Raw genomic sequence first — 17,202 nt, forward strand, 5'->3', positions numbered from 1 at the left:
TGCCAAAAAGCGTACAAATTATCCGCTCATCACTAACTCTAACAAAAAATTTATTGTTAATGGATAGAGATTCAAGCATTACCTTGAAGGCAATGTTGAGCAAGAGTGCTCAAGACTGAGACTGGATTAAAGCTCAGTAAAGTCCAGCTAAAGACAGTAAAGAAACGCTTGCTGGGAGGTAACCCAGCCATCAGCAGACATTAGATGTTTGCAAAAATTATATAAGTCTATTCATGTTAGTTAAATAATACAGAGAAATGAAGATTCAGAATATAAAGCAGAAAAATCACAGAAAAAATGATCTCACTGGCGTTAAAACGCCAGTAGAGAAGCATTTTGTGCATTAAACACCAGAATGGCTACCATTCTGGGCGTTTAAATGCCAGTAGAGGTATCATTCTGGGCGTTAAATGCCAAAATGGGCAGCATTCTAGACGTTTAATGCCAGAACAGGCAACATCCTAGGTGTTTAGAAAAATGCCCAGTGACAAAGGATCTTTGGCGTTTAACGCCAGCCAGGGTATATGGCTGGGCGTTAAACGCCCAAATTGGCCACCAGATGGGCATTAAACGCCAGAATGACTATCATTCTGGGCGTTTAACGCCAACATGACAAGGGGGAGGTAATTTCGTTTCCAATTCAATTTTTTTTTTAATTTTCATGATCTCATTCATAATTTTCTGCATAAAAATATTACAAATACTCATCTTTCAAACTCCATTTTCAAAACATTAATTATATTATAAATCCTTTTCAAATCTTTTTCAAATATTTTTAAAACTCATTCATCTTTCTAATTTCTTTCCATATCTTTTCAAATCACCCATATTATCTCTTATTTCTTAGATGCATTAACAAAAATTCAAATTTAATTTCCTCATATTTTTTCCATATCTTTCAAAATTTTAAAATCCTATCTTTTTCATTTCATGTTTATCTTTTTTCAATCATATCTTTCTATCATATCTTTTTCAAAAATTTTCAAAACCCCCTCCCTTTTAAATCCCATTCGGCCATCCCCATTCATTCACCATTCGAATCATTCTCTCCTTCTATCCCTCTTTTTCCCTTTCTTTTGCTTGAGGACAAGTAAATCTCTAAGTTTGGTGTGTTTTTCTGTGATCACTGAGCTAAAACTCTCCAAGATCATGGCTCCTAAAGGAAAACAAACCACTCTAAGAGGCAAGAAAGAGAACAATCCAAAATCTTAGATGCATGAGAGGTTCTGCACCAAAGAACATGCAGACCATTACTTCAAAATCACATGCAGAAGATCAGTGATCCCAGAAGTTAAATTCGATCTGAAAGAAGATGAATATCCAGAGATCCAAGAGCAGATTCAAAATAGAGGCTGGAAAATCCTAGCTAACCCTGAGATAAATGTGGGAAGAAATATGGTCAATGAATTTTATGAAAATCTATGGCTAACAAATAAGCAAAGAATAGAGGGAACTGCCTTCCACACCTTTCGGACTATGGTCAGGGAGAAGATTATTTACTTTCACCTTGACAAAGTAAGAGAAGTCTTCAAACTTCCTCAACTGTAAGATGATCCAGAATCCTTTAATAGGAGAATGCTAAAGATAAAAAGCTGGATCAAGTTCTAGAGGACATATGCCTCCCTAGAACCAAGTGGATAACCAACACAAAAGGTGTCCCAAACCAACTAAAGAAAGGAGATCTCAAACCAGTTGCTAAGGGCTGGCTGGATTTCATTGGGCATTTTATACTTCTCACAAGTAACCATTCTGAAGTTACTGTAAAAAGGACAGTGATGATTCACTGTATTATGTTGGGAAGAGAGGTGGAGGTTCATCAGCTAATTCCTTGTGAAATGTACACAATTGCACAAAAGGAATCTACTGAGGCCAAATTGGCTTATCCGTGCTTGATCTATCTATTATGTAAGGATGCAGGGGTACAGATGGGAGTGGATGAGTTCATCCCAACTGAGCACTCAATCACTAAAAAGATAATGGATGAATCTCAAGCTCAAGACAAACCCACCAAGAGGAGGGCGCATGAGCTTCTCCTAGAAATCCCCCAATTTGACTATTGGGTTTTCTTAGAAGCATCTGTTACCATGCTGCAAGAAGCTGTGGATTAACTCAAAGAAGAGCCGCAAAATTAGAACAGCATGCTTTGCAAATTGCTCAAGGAACAAGAGCAGCAAGGGCGTGAGCTACAGGAGCTGAAGTGCCAGAGGCTATCCCTTGAAGCGCCAGGCATCCCACAGATTGAAGGAGCACCTATCTCCCAAAATCAAGGTTGTTGAGTCCTAACTCTGTGATAACTTTTGTTATTAGGGACCTATATTAGAATTGCGTGAGCATTAGTATTAGGATTACATGAGCATTAGTATTATTTTTATCAATTTGGGTATAATTTAATTTTCTTATCATCATCAAATATGAATAAAATAGTAGATTTTTTTAGAAAAGCAAGGGTGCAAATATCTCGAGTATATAATAAGAAAAATTCAAATTATTTATATGTGGTGGCATTACTTTAGCTCTCTGAATGAATGCTTGAATAGTGCATAATTTTTATAGTGAAGTTTATGAATGTTAAAATTGTTGGCTCTTGAAAGAATAATGAAAAAAAGAGAAATGTTACTGATAATCTGAAAAATCATAAAATTGATTCTTGAAGCAAGAAAAAGCAGTAAAAAATACAAAATAGTCAAAAAAAAGAAAGAAGCAAGCAAAAAAAGCCAGTGATCCTTTAAACTAAAAGGCAAGGGTAAAGAGGATCCAATGCTTTGAGCATCAGTGGATAGGAGGGCCCAAAGGAATAAAATCCTGGCCTAAGTGGCTAAATCAAGCTGTCCCTAACCATGTGCTTGTGTCATGAAGGTCCAAGTGAAAAGCTTGGGACTGAGTGGTTAAAGTCGTGATCCAAAGAAAAAGAGTGTGCTTAAGAACTCTAGACACCTCTAACTGGGGACTCTAGCAAAGCTGAGTCATAATCTGAAAAGGTTCACTCAGTTATATGTCTGTGGCATTTATGTATCCGGTGGTAATACTGGAAAACAAGATGCTTAGGATCACAGCCAAGACTCATAAGTAGATGTGTTCAAGAATCAACATACTTCACCAGGAGAATCAATAACACTATCTGAATTCTGAGTTCCTATGGATGCCAATCATTCTGAACTTCAAGGGATAAAATGAGATGCCAAACTATTCAGAAGCAAAAAGCTCTAAGCCCCGTTCATCTAATTTGAACTTGAGCTTCATTAAAGACTCGCAGAGATTTTATTGCAACATAATCTTCTTTTCATCCTATTTTATTTTTCTAGTTGCTTGGGGATAAGCAACAGTTTAAGTTTGATGTTGTGATGAGCAGATATTTTATACGCCTTTTGATAGTATTTTCATATAGTTTTTAACATGTTTCATTCACTTTTTGGTCATATTTTATTAGTTTTTGTTCAAAAATCACATTTCTGGACTTCACTATGGGTTTGTGTTTTTTTTCTATAATTTTAGGTATTTTCTGGCTGAAATTGAGGGACCTGAGCAAAAATATGATTCAGAGGCTGAGAAATGACTGCAGATGCTGTTGGATTCTGACCCTCCTGCACTCGAAATGGATTTTATGAAGCTACAAAAGCCTAATTAGTGTGCTCTGAATTGTGTTGGAAAGTAGACATCTTGGGTTTTCCAGCAATATATCATAGTCCATACTTTTTCCGAGATTTGATGGGCCAAACTGGCATTTAAACGCCCACTAGAGACCCCTTTTTTGCGTAAAACGCCAGAACTGGCACCAAAGCTGGAGTTAAACGCCCAAACTGGCATCCAAGCTGGTGTTTAACTCCCGAAATGGCACATGCACGTGAAAGCTAGGAAGCTCAGCCCAATTGTATCTTCTACAGTATGAACCTCTAAACCCCATAGGTGGGATGAGGAGCTTGCTGTGTTTTCATGGATTAATGCAATTACTACTTTTTTCTATTCAATCACGTTTGTTTCTATTCTAAGATACTCACTCGTATTTCAACATGGAGAATGTGATGATCCGTGACACTCATCATCATTCCCCAACTTATGAACGTGTGCCTGAAAACCACTTCCATTCTACATGAGCTCAACGTAGTCATTGGGCGACAGCTTGAGTGCGTATCTCTTGGGGAGTTTGACCTGTATCTCTTGACAACAGAGCACTCAAACTCATGAGATCAGAACCTTTGTGGTAGAGGCTAGAACCAATTGGCAGCATTCTTGAGATCTGAAAAGTCTAAACCTTGTCTGTGGTATTCCGAGTAGGATCTGGGATGAGATGACTGTGACGAGCTTCAAACTCGCGAATATTGGGCGCAGTGACAGTGTGCAAAAGGATAAATGTATCATATTCCGACACAAGTGAGAATTGACAGATGATTAGCCATGCGGGAAATCGTAGAAGACATGTTTTCACTGAGAGGACGGATGGTAGCCATTGACAACGGTGATCCACCAACATACAGCCTGCCATGGAAGGGACATGCATTTTTGGAAGAAGAAGATAGTAGGAAAGCAGAAATTCAAAAGACAGAGCAACTCCGAAACCTCAACCTGCTCTCTATTATTGAATAACAAGTACCATTCTTTTCATGCTCTTTTACTTTTCACAAACAAAATCCTTTTTATTATTAATCTCCTGACTAAGAGTTACAAGATAACCATAGCTTGCTTTAAGCCGGCAATCTCCGTGGGATCGAACCTTACTCACGTAAGGTATTATTTGGACGACCTAGTACACTTGCTGGTTAGTTGTGCGTTTTTGTGAAAAGTGTGATCACAATTTCGTGCACCACATAGTATGATGTGATACAATACAATACAAATCTCATGATGTGCGATTTGTTGTTTTACTAGTGTTAAACGGTGCGATGCACAGTTTTATATTTAAATTTGACACGTTGAATCGAAAATAATATTTTATAATAATAAATATTCAAATATACTAATTGATCCTAATTATATTCTAACAATCAAAGTAGTTAAAATGTAATCAGTGAGTACTCTAAATTTATACATACTTTTATCAAATAATAACTCCACTCCTTGAATTCTTGTTAGCATAATATATATACTCAAATTTAGTCTATAAATACGCTAGCAGCGTAGTGCTTGCAACTCATATATAATGTATTGAGTAATTAACAAAAATGTTAGTGTATTCGTTTATGTTTTACGACATAAAATTATTGTCTTATTTAAGTATATAAATTTAATTTTAATCCTACAGTATTTTAATAAATTTATACATTTAAATAATTTTTTAAGTGATTGAATTAAAATTTAATTATTTTTAATAATTTGACATTATAAAATTAAATAGATATATAAATTATATTGGTACATAAAAATAAAACATTTGAGGATAAGATATTTTCTATATACCAGAATTTTTGGAATACAAAAAATGATTTAATGCTAATCCATGTAGTTGTTATTGACAATGTCGTAGATGACAATGGATTAGCCATTTTTATTTTTACGTTATTTTTTGTGTATTATTTTTTTATATTGCTCTACTTTAGTGTGTTGAGTTTTTCTTTATTCAAAAAATTTTTTTGAAGTACCTAAATTTTCTTTTATTTTAAAATTTTGGGTCTCAATAGATTGAAGCCTAGTGAAATCCCTTCACACCATCAGAAAAGGAACCAATAACACATTCAAATGTTTGTTAACGAAAAAACAACATGCAAAGTTTTAACTGAAAAAAATAAAACTTATCTAGAGTCAAAAAAATAAATTAAGTTAATGTATGTTTTAAGGGTGTTTATGGTCATAGTGGCAAAGGCAGTAAAGATGTCGGAGAGAGGGAAGGAGTACATAAGGAGGCCCTCGGGGAACTGAAGAGCAACGCGCTTGGCGCAGGTTGAAAGAACGCGCCAAACGCATTTCTGGACCTCGAAGTTGTATTTGTGAGAGAGAACGGAGATGGCGGCGTTGAGGGTCGCGTCGTTGAGGATGGAATCGAGGATTTGGTTCTTCACAAACCGCTTCGGCGTTGGCTTGGGCTTAGCTTGCTCCACCTCCATCAACCCATCAGCCTTCTTCCCTCTATAATCTTCTGTAAACCCTTTTTTTCCTGAGATTTCTGAAACTCACTCGGCCACCTTCTACATTCCTCATATAAGGATACTCACGTACAACCCGCTCAGCCGTGCCAAAAATGAAACACCAGCACCCGAAAGTGGACTTGAAAACGGATTCGGTGTGGGTTGGGGAGAAGCGGAGGGAGGTGGAAGGGAAAGACAGCCGGTGACGTCACCTACGGCGCTTGTTTCGACGACTTCTTCACCACTGAGCTCTCCGCGGACCTCCTTATCCACTACGGCCACAGCTACCTTGTCCCCATCGATTCCACCACCATCCCCTGTCTCTACGTCTTCATTGACATCAAAATTGATGTTTCCTATTTTGTTGATACTGTTAAATTAAACCTCGTATCTCGTGCCCAGAACCTCGTATTAGCTGGTACTATTCAGTTTGCATCTGCAATTAGGGCTGCGAAGCCGGAATTGGAGAAATCAGGGTTTAGGGTTTTGGTACCGCAGTCCAAGCCTCTTTCGGTCGGTGAGGTTCTTGGCTGCGCTGCTCCCAAGGTTTCATTAATGGATTCGTTTAGTGAGAATCCTGAGAATAGCGTTTTGGTATTTGTAGCTGATGGAAGGTTTTATCTTGAGGCGATCATGATATATAATTTATGGGATTAAGGCTTTTAGGTATGACCCTTACATTAGGAAGTTGTTTTTGGAAGAGTATGATCACGTGGGAATGAAGGAATATAGGAAAGGTGCGATTTTGAGAGCGAGGGAGGAAGCTCGGAATTGAGGTGTTGTTTTGGGGACTTTGGGTAGGCAAGGAAACCCTAAGATTCTGGAGAGATTGAAAAAGAATATGAAGAAAAAAGGATTCCTTTACATTGTTTTCTTGATGTCTGAGATTAGCCCTGCAAGTATTGCATTGTTTGAGGACTCCGTGGATGCTTGGATTCAGATTGCTTGTCCTCGGTTATCGATTGATTGGGGTGATGCTTTTGGGAAACCAATGCTCAAGCCCTTTTAGGCAGAGATCGCATTGGGGATGTTACCTGGCTGGTGGGAGAAGAAGAAAAATGCGTTGGTGGTAAAGGTGGAAGAAGGTTGTAAAGATGGTGGTGTAAGTTGCCAGAAAAGTAGTGATTCTTCCTGTAAGTGTAGCTGTGGAGAAGATGAAAATGGAATTTGAAAGAGCAATTTTGGTGGTGAATATCTAATGTACTATTATTCTCAAGATGGTGGGGAGTGGAATTCCTCTTATGTGAAGAAGTCCTCTCGTCCTGTAAGGAGAATTTCTGTATCTTCGGTTGCTACTAGTGTCATTTCTCAGCAGTATTAAACTTTCTATAGGTTATATATATCGATATTTTTTTAGTTGCTGGATATTGGCTTTTGCTTATAAACAACATTGGATGTTTAGGGAGAAAACATAGTATGATGTGATACAATATAATACATCATCTCATGATGTGCGATTTGCTATTTTACTAGTGTTAAATGGTGCGATGAACAGTTTTATATTTAAATTTGACACATTGAATCGAAAATAATATTTTATAATAATAAATATTCAGATATACTAATTGATCCTAATTATATTCTAACAATCAAAGTAGTTAAAATGTACTCAGTGAGTACTCTAAATTTATACCCACTTTTATTAAATAATAACTCCACTCCTTGAATTCATGTTAGAATAATATATATATAGATACACACACACACACACTCAAATTTAGTCTATAAATACGCCAGCAGCGCAGTGCTTGCAACTCATATATAATGTATTGAGTAATTAACAAATATATTGGTATATTCATTTATGTTTTACGACATAAAATTATTGTCTTATTTAAGTATATAAATTTAATTTTATTATTACAGTCTTTTAATAAATTTATACATTTAAATAATTGTTAAAGTGATTGAATTAAAATTTAATTATTTTTAATAATTTGACATTATAAAATTAAATAGATATATAAATTATATTGGTACATAAAAATGAAACATTTGATGATAAGATATTTTCTATATACCAGAATTTTTTGTATACAAAGAATGATTTAGTGCTAATCCATGTAGTTGTTAATGACAATGTCGTAGATGACAATGGATTAGCCATTTTTATTTTTAAATTATTTTTTGTGTATTATTTTTTTATATTACTCTACTTTAGTGTGTTGAGTTTTTCTTTATTCAAAAAAAAAACTTTTGAAGTACCTAAATTTTCTTTTATTTTAAAATTTTGGGTTTCAATAGATTGAAGCCTAGTGAAATCCCTTCATACCATCAGAAAAAGAATCAATAACACATGCAAAAGTTTGTTAAAGAAAAAACAACATGCAAGGTTTTAACTGAAAAAAATAAAACTTATATAGAGTCAAAAAAATAAAATGAGTGAATGTATATTTTAAGGGTGTTTATGGTCATGGCGGCGAAGGCAATGAAGATGTTGGAGAGAGGGAGGGAGTACATGAGGAGGCCCTCAGGGAACTGAAGGGCAACGTGCTTGGCGGCGGTGAAAGAACGTGCCAAACGCATTTGTGGACCTCGAAGTTGTAGTTGTGAAGGAGAACGGAGATGGCGTCGTTGAGGGCCGCATCGTTGAGGATGGAATCAGTGATTTGGTTCTTCACAAATCGCTTCGGTGTTGGCTTTGGCTTAGCTTGCTCACCTCCATCGACCAATCAACCTTCTTCCCTCTCTAATCTTCTGTAAACTCTTTTTTTCTTAGCCTTTTTGAAACTCACTCGGCCACCTTCTACCATCCTTACCTAAGGGTACTCGCATACAACTCGCTCAGTAGCGCCAAAAATGATACACCAGTACCGAAAGTGGACTTGAAAACGGATTCAGTGTGGGTTGGGGAGAAGCGGAGGGAGGTGGAAGGGAAAGACAGCTGGTGACGTCACTTACGGCGCTTGTTGTGTCGACGACTTCTCCGCTGCTGCGCTCTCCGCGGACCTCCTCATCCACTACGGCCATAGCTGCCTTGTCCCCATCGATTCCACCACCATCCCCTGTCTCTACGTCTTCGTCGACATCAAAATCGACGTTTCCCATTTGGTTGATACCGTTAAATTGAACTTCGAATCGCGTGCCCAGAGCCTCGTATTAGCTGGTACTATTCAGTTTGCATCTGTAATTAGGGCTGTGAAGCCAGAATTCGAGATTTCAGGGTTTAGGGTTTTGGTACCGCAATCCAAGCCTCTTTCGGTCGGTGAGGTTCTTGGCTGCGCTGCTCCCAAGGTTTCGTTAATGGATTTGTTTAGTGAGAATCCTGAGAATAGCATTTTGGTATTTGTAACTAATGGAAGGTTTTATCTTGAGGCAATCATGATAGCTAATCCTGGGATTATGGCTTTTAGGTATGCCCCTTACATTGGGAAGTTGTTTCTGGAAGAGTATGATCACGTAGGAATGAAGGAATCTAGGAAAGGTGCGATTTTGAGAGCGAGTTGGGGACTTTGGGTAGGCAAGGGAACCCTAAGATTCTGGAGAGATTGGAAACGAATATGTAGGAAAAAGGGTTCCTTTACACTATTTTCTTGATGTCTGAGATTAGCCCTGCAAGGATTGCATTGTTTGAGGACTCTGTGGATGCTTGCATTCAGGTTGCTTGTCCTCGGTTATCGTTTGATTGGGGTGATGCATTTGGGAAACCAGTGCTCAATCCCTTCGAGGTAGAGTGACGAACGGATTTTCTCTCGGTAAAGAAATTCACAAATGTAATCGCGTTGTAAGTATAGCTTCTAAAGCAACAGAAAATTCCTTCGTACAAACATTTGGTTGTCACAAGTAACAAACCTAATAAAATTTATAAACCGAAGTATTCAAACCTCGGGTCGTCTTCTCAAGAAATTATAGGGAAGTATGATTTATAATTGGTTATGAAAAACAGTATTTTTGGGTGAAAGGTGTGAACAAGAGAAATAAATTGCAGGAATTAATAAATCAATAGAAAAGAAAACTCTTGGCAAGATATGAAAACTGGAAGTCCTATCCTAGTTATCCTTATCAATGGTGATGAGAATTATATTTTTGCTCCCACTCAGTCAACCTCTAACTATGAAGGTAAGTCAAGTGGACAAATCAATTTAATACCTAAAGTCCTAGTCAACTCCTGAGGAAAGACTAGAGTTATAGAGATCTAAATCAATCAGCAAAGATAACAATTATCAATCACGATGAGTTTTATAACTCAAGAGTCACCAATTAATCAACTAGAACTAAGAATATAGAAAACTAAATCAAAATCATATGTCTGAAATACCTCAAATTGCATTAATAAAAGAAATCAAATCCAACATGGAAAAGTATACGAGAATTGAGTAAAGGAACATTGAACCTGTGATGAAGAAGAAATAATCCCAATAAGGTAAATCCTAAGATAAATCCTAATCCTAAGAGAGAGGAGAGAGCCTCTCAATCTAAAACTACATCTAATTCTAAAGTTGTGTATATTATGAATATTGTATCTGATATGTTGAGTCTCTACATGATCTCTGACTTTAGTCTGTGTTTTTGGGCCCAAATCTGGGTCAAAACGCGGCCCAAAATCATCTTCAGCGTATTCTGCAATTTCTGCAGATCGCGCATGTCATGCGTACGCGTCGGTCACGCGTACGCGTCATTTGACAATTTTCCTCTCCACGCGTGGGCATCAGGCACGTGCTCACGTCATTTACGCGAACTCCAATTCACGCGTACGCATCAAGCACGCATGCGCGTCGTTGTGATTTTGTCCAAATTGCGCGCACGCGTCAGCCTTGCGTGCGCGTCACTGTTCGCTGGTTGTCTCCTTTATTTCTTGTGCTCCTTCCATTTTGCAAGCTTCCTCTCCATTCTCAAAGCCATTCATGCCCTATGAAGCCTGAATCACTTAACAGATGGATCACGGCATCGAATGGTATAAAGGAGAATTAAAATATACAATAAAAGGATCTCTAGGAAGCAAGTTTTCAACCATAGAACTAAACTAGGAAGGAATTGTAAAATCATGCAAATCATATGAATAAGTGGGCAAGAATTTGATAAAAACCACTCACTTAAATATAATATAAACCATAAAATAGTGGTTTATCACAGAGATCGCGTTGGGGGTGATACCTGGCTGGTGGGAGAAGAAGAAAAATGTGTTGGTGGCAAAGGTGCAAGAAGGTTGTGAAGATGGTGGTGTAAGTTGCCAGAAAAGTGGTGATTCTTCCTGTAAGTGTAGTTGTGGAGAAGATGAAAATGGAAATTGAAAGAGCGATTTTGGTGGTGAATATCTAATGGACTATTATTCTCAAGATGGTGAAGAGTGGAATTTCTCTTACGTGAAGAAGTCCTCTCGTCCTGTAACGAGAATTTCTGTATCTTCGGTTGCTACTAGTGCCATTTCTCAGCAGTCTTAAACTTTTTATAGGTTATAGATTTCGATATTTTGTTAGTTGCTGGATATTGGCTTTTGCCTCTACACAACATTGGATGTTTAGGGAGAAAACATAGTATGATGTGATATAATACAATACATCATTTCATGATGTGCGATTTGTTGTTTTACTAGTATTAACGGTGCGATGCACAGTTTTATATTTAAATTTGACACGTTGAATCAAAAATAATATTTTATAATAATAAATATTCAGATATGCTAATTGATCCTAATTATATTCTAACAAGCAAAGTAGTTAAAATGAACTCAGTGAGTACTCTAAATTTATACCCACTTTTATCAAATAATAACTCCACTCCTTGAATTCTTGTTAGCATAATATATATCCTCAAATTTAGTCTATAAATACGCTAGCAGCGCAGTGCTTGCAACTCATATATAATGTATTGAGTAATTAACAAATATCTTGGTGTATTCGTTTATGTTTTACGGCATAAAATTATTGTCTTATTTAAGTATATAAATTTAATTTTAATACTACAGCCTTTTAATAAATTTATACATTTAAATAATTTTTTAAGAGATTGAATTAAAATTTAATTATTTTTAATAATTTGATATTATAAAATTAAATATATATATATAAATTATATTGGTACATAAAAATGAAACATTTGATGATAAGATATTTTTTATATACCAGAATTTTTGGTATACAAAGAATGATTTAGTATTAATCAATGTAGTTGTTAATGACAATGTCGTAGATGACAATGGATTAGCCATTTTTATTTTTAAATTATTTTTTGTGTATTATTTTTTTATATTACTTTACTTTAGTGCGTTGAGTTTTTCTTTATTCAAATAAAAAACTTTTGAAGTACCTAAATTTTCTTTTATTTTAAAATTTTGGGTTTCAATAGATTGAAGCCTAGTGAAATCACTTCTCACCATCAGAAAAGGAACCAATAACACATGCAAATGTTTGTTAACAAAAAAACAACATGCAAGGTTTTAGCTGAAAAAAATAAAACTTATCTAGAGTCAAAAAAATAAAATGAATCAATGTATACTTTAAGGGTGTTTATGGTCATGGCGGCGAAGGCAATGAAGATGTTGGAGAGAGGAAGGGAGTACATGAGGAGGCCCTCGGGGAACTGAAGGGCAACGCGCTTGGCGGTGGTGGAAAGAACGTGCCAAATGCATTTGTGGACCTCGAAGTTGTAGTTTTGATGGAGAACGGAGATGGCATCATTGAGGGCCGCGTCATTTAGGATGGAATCAGGGATTTGGTTCTTCACAAATTGCTTCGGCGTTGGCGTTGCCTTAGCTTGCTCCACATCCATCGATCAATCAACCTTCTTCCTTTTCTAATCTTCTGTAAACCCTTTTTTCCCTTAGCCTTTTTGAAACTCACTCGACCACCTTCTACCTTCCTCACTTAAGGGTACTCACATACAACCCGCTCAGTGGCGCCAAAAATGAAACACCAGCACCGAAAGTGGACTTGAAAATGGATTCGGTGTGGGTTGGGGAGAAGCTGAGGGAGGTGGAAGGGAAAGACAGCCGGTGACGTCACCTACTGCGCTTTTTGTATCGACGACTTCTCCGTCGCTACGCTCTCCATCGACCTCCTCATCCACTACGGCCATAGTTGCCTTGTCCCCATCGATTCCACCACCATCCCCTATCTCTACGTCTTTGTCGACATTAAAATCGACTTTTCCCATTTTGTTGATACCGTTAAATTGAACCTTGAATCTCGTGCCTAGAACCTCGTATTAGCTGGTACTATTTAGTTTATATATGTGATTAGGGCTGCAAAGCCGGAATTGGAGAAATCAGAGTTTAGGGTTTTGGTACCGCAGTCCAAGCCTCTTTCGGCCGGTGAGTTTCTTGGCTGCACTGCTCCGAAGGTTTCATTAATGGATTCATTTAGTGAGAATCCAGAGAATAGCATTTTGGTATTTGTAGCTGATGGAAGGTTTCATCTTGAGGCAATCATGATAGCTAATCCTGGGATTAAGGTTTTAGGTATGACCCTTACGTTGGGAAGTTGTTTCTGGAAGAGTATGATCACGTGGGAATGAAGGAATCTAGGAAATGTGCGATTTTGAGAGCGAGGGAGGAAGCTCGGAATTGGAGTGTTATTTTGTGGAGTTTGGGTAGGCAAGGGAACCCTAATATTCTGGAGAGATTGGAAAAGAATATGAAGGAAAAAGGGTTCCTTTACACTATTTTCTTGATGTCTGAGATTAGCCCTGTAAGGATTGCATTATTTGAGGACTTCGTGGATGCTTGGATTCAGATTGCTTGTCCTCAGTTATCGATTGATTGGGGTGATGCTTTTTGGGAAACCAGTGCTCAATCCCTTCGAGGCAGAGATCACATTGGGGGTGATACCTGGCTGGTGGGAGAAGAAGAAAAATGTGTTGGCGGCAAAGGTGGAAAAAGGTTGTGAAGATGGTGGTGTAAGTTGCCAGAAAAGTGGTGATTCTTCCTGTGAGTGTTGCTGTGGGGAAGATGAAAATTGAAATGGAAAGAGCAATTGTGGTGGTGAATATCCAATGGACTATTATTCTCAAGATGGTGGGGAGTGGAATTCCTCTTATGTGAAGAAGTCCTCTCGTCCTGTAAGGAGAATTTCTGTATCTTTGGTTGCTACTAATGCCATTTCTCAGCAGTCTTAAACTTTCTATAGGTTATAGATTTCGATATTTTTTTAGTTGCTACATATTGGCTTTTGCCTCTAAACAACATTGGATGTTTAGGGAGAAAACATAGTATGATGTGATACAATACAATACATCATCTCATGATGTGCGATTTGTTGTTTTACTAGTGTTAAACGATGTGATGCACAGTTTTATATTTAAATTTGACATGTTGAATCGAAAATAATATTTTATAATAATACATATTTAGATATACTAATTGATCCTAATTATATTCTAACAATCAAAGTAGTTAAAATTTACACAGTGAGTACTCTAAATTTATACCCACTTTTATCAAATAATAACTCCACTCCTTGAATTCTTGTTAGCATATAAATATGCTAGCAGCGCAGTGCTTGCAACTCATATATAATGTATGGAGTAATTAACAAATATCTTGGTGTATTCGTTTATGTTTTACGGCATAAAATTATTGTCTTATTTAAGTATATAAATTTAGTTTTAATACTACAGCCTTTTAATAAATTTATACATTTAAATAATTTTTTAAGAGATTGAATTAAAATTTAATTATTTTTAATAATTTGATATTATAAAATTAAATAGATATATAAATTATATTAGTACATAATAATGAAACATTTGAGGATAAGATATTTTCTATATACCATAATTTTTGGTATACAAAGAATGATTTAGTGCTAATCCATGTAGTTGTTGATGACAATGTCGTAGATGACAATGGATTAGCCATTTTTATTTTTACATTATTTTTTGTGTATTATTTTTTATATTACGCTACTTTAGTGTGTTGAGTTTTTCTTTATTCCAAAAAAACTTTTGAAGTACCTAAATTTTCTTTTATTTTAAAATTTTGGGTTTCAATAGATTAAAGCCTAGTGAAATCCCTTCATACCATCAGAAAAGGAACCAATAACACATGCAAATATTTGTTAAGGAAAAAACAACATGCAAGGTTTTAACTAAAAAAAAAAACTTATCTAGAGTCAAAAAAATAAATTGAGTGAATGTATGTTTTAAGAGTGTTTATGGTCATGGCGGCGAAGGCAGTGAAGATGTTGGAGAGAGGGAGGGAGTACATGAGGAGGCCCTCGGAGAACTGAAAAGCAACGCGCTTGGCGCCGGTGGAAAGAACACGCCAAACGCATTTGTAGACCTCGAAGTTGTAGTTGTGAGGGAGAACGGAGATGGCGGCGTTGAGGGCCGCGTCGTTGAGGATGGAATCGGGGATTTGGTTCTTCACAAGCTACTTCGGCATTGGCTTTGGCTTAGCTTGCTCAACCTCCATTGACCAATCAACCTTCTTCCCTCTCTAATTTTCTGTAAACCATTTTTTCCTTAGCCTTTCTGAAACTCATTCGGCCACCTTCTAACTTCCTCACTTAAGGGTACTCACGTACAACCCGCTCAGCGGCACCAAAAATGATACACCAGCACCGAAAGTGGACTTGAAAACGGATTCGGTGTGGGTTGGGGAGAAGCGTAGGGAGGTGGAAGGGAAAGACAGCCGGTGACGTCACCTACGGTGCTTGTTATGTCGAAGACTTCTCCGCCGCTGTGCTCTCCATCGATCTCCTCATCCACTACTGCCACAGCTGCCTTGTCCTCATCGATTCCACCACCATCCCCTGTCTCTACGTCTTTGTCGACATCAAAATCGACGTTTCCCATTTGGTTGATACCGTTAAATTGAACCTCGAATCTTGCGCCCAGAACCTCGTATTAGATGGTATTATTCAGTTTGCATATGCAATTAGGGCTGCGAAGCCAGAATTGGAGAAATCAATGTTAAGGGTTTTGGTACCGCAGTCCAAGCCTCTTTCGGCCGGTGAGGTTCTTCGCTGAACTGCTCCCAAGGTTTCATTAATAGATTCGTTTAGTGAGAATCCTGAGAATAGCATTTTGGTATTTGTAGCTGATGGAAGGTTTCATCTTGAGGCGATCATGATAGCTAATCTTGGGATTAAGGCTTTTCGGTATGACCCTTACATTGGGATGTTGTTTCTGAAAGAGTATGATCACGTGGGAATGAAGGAATCTAAGAAATGTGCGATTTTGAGAGCGAGGGAGGAAGCTCGGAATTGGGGAGTTATTTTGGGGACTTTGGGTAGGCAAGGAAACCTTAAGATTCTGGAGAGATTGGAAAAGAATATGAAGGAAAAAGGGTTCTTTTACACTATTTTCTTGATGTCTGAGATTAGCCATCCAAAGATTGCATTGTTTGAGGACTCCGTGGATGCTTGGATTCAGATTGCTTGTCCTCGGTTATCGATTGATTGGGGTAATGCTTTTTGGGAAACCATTGCTCAATCCCCTTCGAGGCAGAGATCGCGTTGGGGGTGATACCTGGCTGGTGAGAGACAAGGAAAAATGTGTTGGTGGCAAAAGTGCAAGAAAGTTGTGAAGATGGTGGTGTAAGTTGCCAGAAGAGTGGTTATTCTTCCTGTGAGTGTAGCTGTGGAGAAGATGAAAATGAAAATGAAAAGAGCGATTTTGGTGGTGAATATCTAATGGACTATTCTCAAGACGGTGGGGAGTGGAATTCCTCTTATGCGAAGAAGTCCTCTCGTCCTGTAAGGAGAATTTCTGTATCTTCGGTTGCAACTAGTGCCATTTCTCAGCAGTCTTAACTTTCTATAGGTTATAGATTTCGATATTTTGTTAGTTGTTGGATATTGGCTTTTGCCTCTAAACAACATTGGATGTTTAGGGAGAAAACATAGTATGATGTGATACAATACAATACATCATCTCATGATGTGCGATTTGTTGTTCTACTATTGTTAAACGGTGTGATGCACGGTTTTATATTAAAATTTGACATGTTGAATCGAAAATAATATTTTATAATAATAAATATTTAGATATACTAATTGATCCTAATTATATTCTAACAATCAAAGTAGTTAAAATGTACACAGTGAGTACTCTAAATTTATACCCACTTTTATCAAATAATAACTCCACTCCTTGAATTCTTGTTAGCATATAAATACGCTAGCAGCGCAGTGCTTGCAACTCATATATAATGTATGGAGTAATTAACAAATATCTTGGTGTATTCGTTTATGTTTTACGGCATAAA

The 17,202-nt window shown here is 37.2% G+C and overlaps 4 pseudogenes; all 4 read left to right on the forward strand.

The window, feature by feature from the left end:
• Positions 1-5,934: 5,934 nt before the first annotated feature.
• LOC112727145 (uncharacterized) lies at positions 5,935-7,475 on the forward strand (annotated as a pseudogene).
• A 1,146-nt stretch (positions 7,476-8,621) lies between these two features.
• On the forward strand, positions 8,622-11,537 carry LOC112727151 (uncharacterized; annotated as a pseudogene).
• An 856-nt stretch (positions 11,538-12,393) lies between these two features.
• On the forward strand, positions 12,394-14,256 carry LOC112727159 (uncharacterized; annotated as a pseudogene).
• A 780-nt stretch (positions 14,257-15,036) lies between these two features.
• Positions 15,037-16,875, forward strand: LOC112727163 (uncharacterized; annotated as a pseudogene).
• Positions 16,876-17,202: the final 327 nt, after the last annotated feature.

This window comes from Arachis hypogaea, chromosome 2 (genome assembly GCF_003086295.3).
Source record: "Arachis hypogaea cultivar Tifrunner chromosome 2, arahy.Tifrunner.gnm2.J5K5, whole genome shotgun sequence".
Classification (NCBI taxonomy): Eukaryota; Viridiplantae; Streptophyta; class Magnoliopsida; order Fabales; family Fabaceae; genus Arachis; species Arachis hypogaea.